Source organism: Mesoplodon bidens, assembly GCF_964165515.1.
Source record: "Mesoplodon bidens genome assembly, chromosome: 13".
NCBI lineage: Eukaryota > Metazoa > Chordata > Mammalia > Artiodactyla > Ziphiidae > Mesoplodon > Mesoplodon bidens.
This window is the reverse complement of record NC_138169.1, coordinates 85,998,613-86,009,757: the sequence shown is the minus strand read 5'-3', so window position 1 is coordinate 86,009,757 and position 11,145 is coordinate 85,998,613.

Here is an 11,145-nt window from a genome sequence, read left to right as displayed (position 1 = left end):
CGTTCCCCTCTTGATAGTATGAGAATATCAGGGACGTTCTCATATTAAAGACGCCCCTTAAAGGAGAGGAAGGAGGCTGTGCTGAACCTGACGATAATAGAAGTGATTTATGTGCGTGTTGCTGGAAACGTCTGGAACGAACACGCATGTAGATGCGCGTGTAGACACAGTGTGATAGGGTCTCCAGGAGGGAGGCTCAGGGCTCTGTAAACTAGACGTTGCTCTGGCCCAGCTGCCCTGGTCTACTCTGGATAAACTTTTCAAGGAAATGCGAATCTTTTCAGCCAAAGCGGCTCCTCTGGAAAAGAATGTATTTCTACCTCTTTCAGTTCGTTATAAAAACAACCGTCATGATTTCCTGCCCTTACATTACTCTGGCAATGCCCAGAATTTTCAACAGGGTTTTAATTCCTTGCTTTGGGGGACATGAGGCATTTTCTAAAATCTTTTTGGTAAATTTAAAGAAAAGTTGAAAAACATAACTTTGGACTCAAATTGAGAAATGGAAAAGTGCACACGTCTGTTCTGTGGGATTCGTGTGAGTTCCTTTATCATACAGTAAAGACCATAAGATGTCATGGTGGTGCGACTCTAAGCCACGATGAAAGGAGAGTTTCCTGCTGCAGCTTCTTTGTTAGAAAGACAGCACCTTCCTAATTCACCTCTCTCAGACTTCCAGTGAAGCAAGACTGGCTGAAGATCCCAGATATTAATTTTCAGGTTGCCACGGTAACTCGTGACAGTCCTGGAGGAGACCCTCCAGTCCACTCTGGGAAGGCAGTGTTCACTCACAGCCTGGTGGCCTGGTGGTGATGGTGTGAGCGGCCTGCTCTCAAGGAGATCAGTCCAGGGTGGACACACAGCTGACCAGCAACAAGCAGCAAGTTACTGCCTGACCCTCAGAGATGAGGCGGCTGCTTTCCAGTCAATGGTTAGGAAACACGTCGAAGCAAGAGGGACTGGGGCTGAGCCTGATAGGTGAGGAGGGATTGGCCCTGCTTGAGGGTACCTTCCGAACCTTCCAGCGCACAGGCCTTGAGTAACCTGGGGGTAGGACTGCTCAGGGAGCTTGCTGCTGTGTTCGGGAATCAGACAAAATGCCTCCAGCCAGGAGGTGGGTGTGGCCCTCGGGACTTCTAAGCAGGGTGGTGGGGTGGCTTAGAATGTGTCCACGAATTCTTTGACATTCACTCCAAAAGGTGGAGCCAAATTCCCCTCCCCGAGTGGACTTAGTGAGTCACTCCCGCCAAGCAGAATACGGTGGAAGTGCTGGTGTGTAGCTGGCGAAGACACCGAACCTTCAGCTTCTCTTGGATCACATGCTCTGGGGAAAGATGCTGCCATGTCATGAGGATGCCCAAATAGCCCATGGGGTGAAGCTGGGCAAGTGTGCCATCTTGGAAGTGGGTACCCCAGCCTCAGTCAAGCCTTCCAGTGACGGCAGCCCCTGCCCACCGACTGACCTCAAGCTCATCAGAGACCCTGAGACAGGACCACCAGCTTAAGCTGCTCCAGAATTCCTGACCCACAGCAACTGGGAGAGGATAAATATTTGTTGGGTTAAGCCACTACATTTGAGGGTAATTTGTTATGTAGCAATAAATAATTGATGCAGGTGGGAGGCGACATGGCCCGACTGATTTTTGTAGAAGGCCATCCTGGACTGTGGAAAAGAAACAGCTGAAGCAGAGAGGCTGCTGCAGTGGTTCAGGCAAGAAATGGTGGCTGGAACAAGGTAGGTAGAGAAGAGGGCCATCTGGGATCGGAAGCCTGAGTCACCAGATGAGTGTAGGGAAAAGAGGTCAAGGATGGCTACTAGCTTTTGGATTGAGCAACTGAGGGAACATGGTTCCATTTACTGGGGTGGGATGTGGAAACTTCTGGAAAGAGCAGGTTGCATGTGGATCAACAGTTTTGTTTAGAAGGGGACATGATGATGGGGATGAGGATGATGATGGGGATGATGATGTTGGAGATGATGATGGGGATGATGATGATGGAGATGGGGATGATGATGTTGATGATGGGGTTGATGATGATGATGGAGATGATGACAGTGATGGGGTTGATGATGATGATGGAGATGATGATGGCTCACAGTATGGAGCGCTTATTCTTTGCCAGGCACTCTTACAAGTGCTTTACTTGCAACCTTACCAGCATTGTAAGGATGAACGTAGGAAAGAGAAGTTAGAAGACACATCTAAATAAACAAAATCCCATTGAAGCTAATGAATGGTTTCCAGTGCAAAGACTTCAGTATTACCCAAAACATCAGTTTTCAAACAAACAAAAAAATTCCCCTGCACCATGGCACCAACTAAAATGTGGATTCCCGGGTCCTTCTGGGGTGAGTCCCAGAAATCTGTATTTTAACAATCCCCCACCAAGTACTTCTGAGGCTAACGGTCCAAGGCAGTGACTTCCAAATGCAGGCTGGTGACTTACTGGGGTGTCTTGAAATCAATTGAGGGGGTATGACAAGGAATTTTATAAAAATACAATGGAATAGATTAGGAAACATCAGGGCGCATCACAGCAGTAAGGGTAAGACCTGCTTTGTGAGGCTTTTCTCTCAGCTACATCTACATTCATGTATGTGGGCATGAGGGTGCCCTAAGGAACACGTTTTTCTCTGTAGCTCACTGTCAAAAGTTTTGAAATTGCTGGCCAAGGGGACACACTTTGATAAAGGTGCCCGAGAGCTGTGCAGCACAATTGGTTGGACACAAAGGCGCTGCAGGAGGGCTGCGGCCACCTGGCTGATGGCAGCGACAAAGGAGCCGGTACAGGGGAGCCCCTCTGACCCAGAGTACCCGGTCTGCCTCTGAGCCCATGTGGCTGCACCACTGTGTCCTCCTCCTCCCCTGACACGCGCCCTCCCTGCTCTGCGCCGGCCCAGCCGCAAGCAGCTCTTGTCTGTGCGCACGTGCCCTCCACCGAGGAGGCTCTGTGGTCTCCATCCTGAAAGACGCGTGCCTGGCTCTCCTGGCTGGCCTTCCGCCGCCCCCCACCCCTCCATCCAGCACATCCCCTGCATCCCTCAGATGGTTCCGCCCACAGCCCCGGCTCTGACTCTCACATCTTTCTTCCTCCATCGAATGGTCCAGCACTGAGTATTTACACGTAGCGGGCTTCCCGCAGGCACAATGGCTTCAAAAGTCAGATGACGCACACAGTCCCCGCCCTGGAGGGACCTGCAGGCTGCCGTGGAGCCATCACCACCCAGGGAGAGAGGGCAGCTTCCCTGCGAAGACAGCGCCGGACCAGCAGGGTGGGAGGGCGCTGAGGGTCACCAGGCCCCTGGGCAGAGGGAAGGGAGGGACACAGGCAGGTGGCGGATGGAGGTGCCACTCCTCCCAAGGCTTGACGCAGGGACACAGAGAGGAGGCTGGCCAGGTGGACATGGTCCCGGGATGTGTGAAGTGCATTAAGGAATTCACGTTTTCTCAGGGAGGTAACAGGATCCCGCGCAGGGCTTGAGCAGGGGAGTCAGGTCACCTACGTTAAGAAGACCGTCTTCACGCAGCGCAGCCGGCGGGACGGAGCAGGGTGAGAAGAGGTGCCGCCACTGGCCGGGCGGTGATTCCACTGATCCAGGCAAGAGATGGTGACGGCTTCCTGCCACTAAACGCTCTCCCCATCTCCTCAACTAGACTGAACCAACTCCCGGACCCTACGGGGCGACCTGAGCAGCCATCCGAGTGGAAGAGCTCACCCACCTCATCCCTGGGCTGAACAGGCTCCCAGCCGCCCTCCAGACCACAGGCCTAACAGAAAACCCGGGCGGCGTGCTCTCTCCAGCAGCTGAGTCCGAGGGTGTCTCCTCCCCGCCGCGTGTACCTCTGATCCCACCGTCTCAGGCAGGTCTCTTCCTGGCCTTGCCTCCGGGTTCACTGTTACGCGTGACTTCATTCAACTGTTTCCCCTCTGACCTGGTTCCTGAGCCTCCCGCCACGGGACAACCTCGTCTACCCCGGCAGGTGCCCTGTGGTCAGTCTTGTTCCCAGGAGGGAAGTGGATGCTGGGGCCACGTCTGAGCCCGTGCACTGTGGGTGCGGGGGTGTGTGCACCCCTGCTAATGGGTGAGCTTCTAGTAGTCAGCACCCATGGGGGCGGGGATCGCAGTGAGGTGCGACCTTTCTCCACGGGTGAACCGCCATCAAGCCAGATGCCCCCCTTCTCCTTCAAGGACCCAGGAAGGTCGGAGCCGGAGGGGCCTTCAGGGCCTTGCCACACGGCCCAGGCCATCGCTGAGAGATGGGAAATGCAAACCTCGAGGTCCCACGTGATTTCTTCCTGACTCAGTTGGAGTGACAGTCCATTTGCGCATGCGAAGCTGCTGAAAGCAAATGTCATCATCTGCGTGTATCTCTGTTCAACGTAATCTTACCCGGGGCTCAGGACAGGACGAGGCCTCAATCCCCTCTGAATTCATAAGGGCACCCGGCCCAGTCTCAGTCTTGTGGTAAAAGCTAGGAAACGCGGGGACAGCTGGCCAAGTTGGTTGTTAAGGCTGACCGTGGATATGACTCATCGGTGGAGGGTTTTAAATATTCAGCATTCGGGTCTCATTTCAGACAGACGGAATCCGACGCTCGTGGGCAGAGCCGGAAGTCTAAGCTCTGGATCTGCTGTCGGGACGCAAGCTTCCTTCGCTGCCACCCCACTGAGGCTGTGCCACTGGCTCTCGGCATTTGTTCTCTTAAGACAGGGTAATGCCGCTCAGAGACGCTCCCTGAGCCTGCTCCGAGCCCCAGCAGGCCCAGCCGGTCCGCTCTCACGTGGCGCGTCTGGGTGGCACTGGGATTCTCTCCATCTCTCTCAACTCTTCTCAGCGTTGGGACCCAGGGCTTTGGGGTGGAAATCGGAGGACTGTCCCTGTCACTTACTGCTGTTACCATGGGGAGGAAATCAAATGCTCAGGTCCATAATAGAAGTCTATGCTCTGGGGACTCAAAGCGTCAAAAATTAATGCCCTGGGCTTCCCTGGTGGCGCAGTGGTTGAGAGTCCGCCTGCCGATGCAGGGGACACGGGTTCGTGCCCCGGTCCGGGAAGATCCCATATGCCGCGGAGCGGCTGGGCCCGTGAGCCATGGCCACTGGGCCTGCGCGTCCGGAGCCTGTGCTCCACAACGGGAGAGGCCACAACAGTGAGAGCCCCGCGTACCGAGAAAAAAAAAAAAAAAAAAAAAAGTAATGCCCTTTTCTTTTTCTTCCGAGTTCAGAACCAGCTGAGAAGCAAGATGCCAAAGACGAGTCCGCTTTATCACTAACACGCTGATTGAAGGGCTGGGCTTTGGATCCAAGGCTGACGAGGGTTACCAGCCTGCCCGACGGCCTGCCCCCTGCCCACCCACCCCTCCCAAGCACTGTAGGCCTTGGGCAGCCCACCCACGTGGGGAAAGTTTGGCCCAGCAGAGCAGACAGTTACTCAGGATAGAAGAGGCTCGAGGAGAAAGTGAATCGCCAGTTCTTCCGCACTTTCCACAAACGTGCGCCGCAACACTGTGGCAGAAGGGAGACCAGGATCTTATGCCAGTACAGGTCCCCTCCCATGAAGCACGACGCCAAGGAAACAGAGCCTCCCACCCACGCCCTGACCCTGCTGGCCCATCAGCAGGGCCGTCGCCCCAACTCCGCCAGGTCCGCCAGGTGCTGGAAGCTGCTGGAAGCACACTGCATCTAGAGGAGGAGACTATGACCCGAAAGGCCACACGCCTGATACGACATGTTTCTGCAGATCCAGAACCCGAATCAGAGTCCTGGAGACTCTCAAAGGTCAACAGCATGGCCACCGGCTACTGAACAAAATTCAGAGGTGGGTCACACCTGAAGCCAGTTTACACTCAGCCCTGGTTTTCTTTGCGTTGGAAGAGCCATCCACCCTCAACTGCCAAGAACAAGCAACAATAACAACACTGTCAGAAGCCAAAACATTCGGAAGACTTAAGACCGAGCCTAACACCATTTTGCTACCTGAGCGCTGCCGACCAACATTAGGACATTGATGAAATCTTCCATTCCACGTAGCTGTCCCCTCCTGAGAATCATTCATTCCTTTCTTGGTTACAGCACATATACATTTTCCATCTTCCCCCTTTTTTACACCCTCTAATTGAGTTGTGTAAATAGACTCAAGATGGCAGAGTATGCCAGTAAAACCATTTGAGATGTGAATAGTCTACTGGTGGCTTCTGGCCGTTTCTGACTATTTAAATATATATTCTAAAAGTTAGTTGGTGTGCAACAGTATGTAATTCAGTCTCTTGCTCAGATAACTAGATGTGGCCAAGATGATTATTATACAGTTAATTGGTAGGAATTATCATCAGTCCATCTGAAGCAACACACTCAATTGCTTTCCAATAGCCAAGGCGGGTGGGAGGGCAGGATTTCCAACATGTACTCCAGAAACTGGGGAAACGAAATGCTTTCATCCCACAGACTGTGGACCGAAAAACTCTCTTTGCGTGGACATGCCGCTCCATGGCCGGTGACCTGGCACTTTCCCGATGCCATCAGGCCTCGCTGGGCTCATCCCGTGGGGCGGCAGAGCAGACGGGCACGTCACGTCACGTCAAATGGGGATCAATTCAGTGCGCTTGGCTTCTTGGATGGATGAAGTGTCATTGTTTCTTTTTTTTTTTTAACACAGAACTATTCCCTTCCTACATCATCATTAAGTGTATTTACTTACTATTGTTTGTAATATTCAGACAACTACAGCTCTTCAAATACTAAAGGAAGCAGCAGTCCTTAAGCAGGAAGTGCCGGGTTTAAGCCGCAGGGCCCTGAGGCTGGGCCCTCCGTCCTGAGCACCTCTGCGCCCACAGTGTGAGGTCAGCCCTGGGGTTCGCGTGCAGCGCAAGAGGCGGCTTTCACTGCTTCTCCAAGTTTTCCTCAAGCGACGGCGGTGGCTGCCCTGTGACCCCGAGCTCAGCCCTCTCCACCCAAACAGCCAGCTCAAGAGAAAGACAAATACCATATGCTAACACATATGTATGGAATCTAAGGGGAAAAAAAAAGGTCATGAAGAACCTAGGGGTAAGACGGGAATAAAGACACAGACCTACTAGAGAATGGACTTGAGGATATGGGGAGGGGGAAGGGTAAGCTGGGCCGAAGTGAGAGAGTGGCTTGGACATATATACACTACCAAACGTAAAATAGATAGCTAGTGGGAAGCAGCCGCATAGCACAGGGAGATCAGCTCGGTGCTTTGTGACCACCTAGAGGGGTGGGGTAGGAAGGGTGGGAGGGAGGGAGACGCAAGAGGGCGGGGATATGGGGATATATGTATACGTATAGCTGATTCACTTTGTTATAAAGCAGAAACTAACACACCATTGTAAAGCAATTATACTCCAAGAAAGATGTAAAAAAAAAACAACAACAGCCCAATGAAGGGCCGCTGCCACCGCCTCAGGCCCTTCCCCGCTTCTCCAGGGCTGATCTGGAGGAGGGAGCCAGTAACTGTGCTAGTTTGCCGTCTGGGGGAGAAGTCTGGTGCAGCCTGTTGACAGTCAAACTGACGCGCAGACTGGAGACCCCGTCTGTTAACTTCCCGTCAGGGCAGAGGATTTCGTACCCTCACTTTAAACACCTCCTTCCCTCTACCCTCCCAGCTTAATTAGAGTAGCATCTTTACTAAACTCATCTGCAGTATCAGCATCATGACTATGTAAATACTGTTCGTTCATGAACCAGGTGATTTGATTTTCTTTCTTCTACACTTGTTGAGTTTTTAGTTTTAGTTTAGTTTTTTAGTTTTAGTTAAACTCATCTGCAGTATCAGCATCATGACTCTGTAAATACTGTTCGTTCATGAACCAGGTGATTTGACTTTCTTTCTTCTACACTTGTTGAGTTTTTAGTTTTAGTTTAGTTTTTTAGTTTTAGTTAAACTCATCTGCAGTATCAGCATGATGACTCTGTAAATACTGTTCGTTCATGAACCAGGTGATTTGATTTTCTTTCTTCTACACTTGTTGAGTTTCTACCGGCATTACTAGTACCTCATCGTTTTTACCAGCTTAGACTTTGTAATATGCCGTCACTCATTCTTTCCAAACTATCCAAACTTTCTTAACATGTTTTCGATACAAATGAATATACCAAGTCATCCAGCACTCCTGTTCTTTTTTTCTTAGAGGTCTCCCTTTATCTGCTCTAATAAGAATCCTGGAAATTCCCTCTGTTGCCCCTAGGTTGATCTTCCGTCCCTGAATCTGCAAGACGAATCTGCCTTCTGCAAGAGCATATGTTTCAGCAGCTTCATGCAGAAAGGCACACGGGAGGCAAACCTTTGGAGAGATTACACGTCTGACACGTCTTTATTGTACCATTATACGTGATTGATAGTTCAGCTGGATATACAATTCTTGGATAATAAAATTTTCCCTAAAGAGTTTGAAGATATCCCTTTTTTGATTTCTAGTATTCAGGATTGTTTTCAGAAGTCTGATGACATTATTTTGACTTCCTCTGTGTGATCTTTCATTTTTTTCTGACAGCTTTCAGTATTGCATATTCTGGGCTTCTGAAATTCCATGTTGATATGCCCAGTATGGTTCTCTTCATTTATTTTGCTCAGCACTTAATGGGTCTTTCAAGCTGAAAGCTCCTATCCCTCAGTCTGGTAAATTTTCTTGGATTAATTCTTTGATAATTTCTTTCTTTTCATTTCCCCCATTTTCTCTTTCTAGAACTTCTCTTTGTTTCAGATTCCCCCGTATTGATATTTCAATGTTCTGATTTGTTAGATCTCCTATATATTCAATTTCTTTGTCTTTTGGTCTCACCTTCTGAGAGCTTTCCTTGATGTGACCTTCCAACCTTTTGACGAATCTTTAAAAATGGCATCTACTTTGCCTTTAAGTTCCTGGAGTTCTTTCTTGTTCTCTTATTGTTACTTTTTAAAAATACAGACATTTGTTATTATTTCATGGAAACATGCATTCTCTTATTATCAAGTTGCAGCTTTGGAAGTCGCCTTTACATATGTTTCTGCTGAATTTCTTTCTTTTCCCCCTTCTTATGTTTTTTCTTTTTGGTTCATGTTGCTCCTTGGCCTTTCGCCGATATTTGAGTGCAGCATGAAGGCTGCAGAGTGACCTGACGGTGGTTGGTCTTTCCACCGGGAAATCCTTCAACACCTATCCATGGACGTCTTCTCTCTGGGTGGTTCTGTTTCTCCAGAAAAGAATCCTCTGGTCTTCTAGCAGGGGTCAGTTATTTGGTTTCCACTGCGCCGGAGCCCAGCAGGGGCAAAACTGGGAAGGTGGTTCTCAGTATACAGAATGTGCCCTGATCCCACTTTTCGCACGGCACCACCAGTCCTTGCTGTGTGCCCAGCTCCAGAGCTTTCCCGGTTGGATTCCTTTGGCAGAAAGAGCTTCCAGTCGACCCTTGGATTAGGAAGTGGGGGCCTGTGGAGGTCAGGCCACACCACCTGCAGCACGGATGCCCAAACGTCTCCTGATTCTGGAACACAAGTGGCCCCCTGCTCACTGGGACCCCCGCCTGCTGGCACACAGGATCTGCTTTCTCCATTTCCCTCCATTAGCTCCACCCTCCCACCCCCACCTTCCTCAAGCCCAGCTTTACCTCTGCTCTTGCCCGCCGCCCTTACTCCCTGCGTCTTTGGAGGATCTCACTTTGCTATTCCTCGGCTTTCTTTTGTGGGTCTGGGGCAGGGGACACACGCAGGGTCTGTGTTCAGTCCTCATGCCCAGCTGAGTCCAAGAAGTCCAGGCTGTCGGGTCCCCTCACGGAGACCGTGTGCACTGTGACCCCTGCCAATGAGCCCCGCTCAGCTGCCTGGCGGCGGGGTGGCGCGGTGGGGGGGCCAGGGGAGGCCACAGGACGCCCGTCCCGGCTCCTCTCCTGCCCACGAACGTTCAGCGTGACTGAACTCAGCTCCTGGCTCAGAACCTTCTGAGGGTCAAAGGGCGGCGAGAGCGGAAGGGGAGGCGCTGGACCTGGGGGCGCTCTGGCGGGGGGGGGTCACCAGGGTGGGTGCCCACGATCCAGTGGGTACAGAAGGAAAACCCCCGAACGTCTACTGATACATGTTGTTATTAAAAAATCAAAGAGAATCCGTGGACGGGGTCACCGCCTCACCGGGGCAGCTTGTCACCTGCGGTCACAGGTGCTGAGGGCAGAGGCAGGCCCACAAAGCAGAGGGCGCAGTGCCTCACGCTGCAGCTCCCCCGTGCCCGGCCCGGTGGCCTCCAGATCAGGGGTCGTGGTCTTCACCAAGCTAAGCCTCACAAGCTGTGCTGCAGACCAGGGGCTGGAGACGGTCCCAGAGACGCAGGTCCAGGGGCTGAGCCCACCCTCTTCCTCGTCGCGCTGTGAGCTCCGTGCCAGCCGACACCACTGTAGCTCGAGGTCTGGCCAATTTATCGAATATCCGTTGACACACCACATTCCTCTTTTTGAAAAGGGGAATTGTGCCCTAATATGTAACGATAGTATATAGCCTTTTCCGTCCGCCAAGCAATAAAACACAGTTTACCTTCATTCCTTGAATGGCTCTATTTTCGTGTTTGTGCAGTTACACTACTGGTGCATATGTAGATAATGTGTGTACTTGCACACGTCGGGTGTGAACAGCTTGAGACACACAGCCCGACGCCCCGGGCCTCTGCCTGCGCCTGCCCGCGAGGCTGTCCCTCCGAGGGGTGCTGGCGCCTGGGGAGCCCCCCTCCCACAGGTCCCGCACGCTGGGGCTTGGTGTAGGGTTGGCTGTGCCTCCGAAGGCGCGGGGGCCCAGCTTTCTGTGCAGGAGAATGAGGAAGGGAGCAGGCGGCAGGACGGGGCACAACAGCCACCCACAGGCCACGGTGGGGCCCCAGAACTGCTCCTGGGCCGTTGCTGCATCTTCCCAGGGAAGATGGACGGGACAACTTCCCTGGGACGACTCCTCTGTCAGAACCCAAGACCCCCAAGCGTGCTCTTCCACTTTCAGAGGCACAGCTGCTGAGCCTGAAAACCGACGACGACCTTTGCAAAGATGGTTTGCGCAGAACCCAGCCTTCAAGGGGCATGTGGGTTAGGGGGCACCTCCTCCCAGCAGGAGTCCCGCCCTCCACAGGGTCCTCAGGGGAGGGGTCGGGAAGAGGAGGCCGTTTCGGGAGA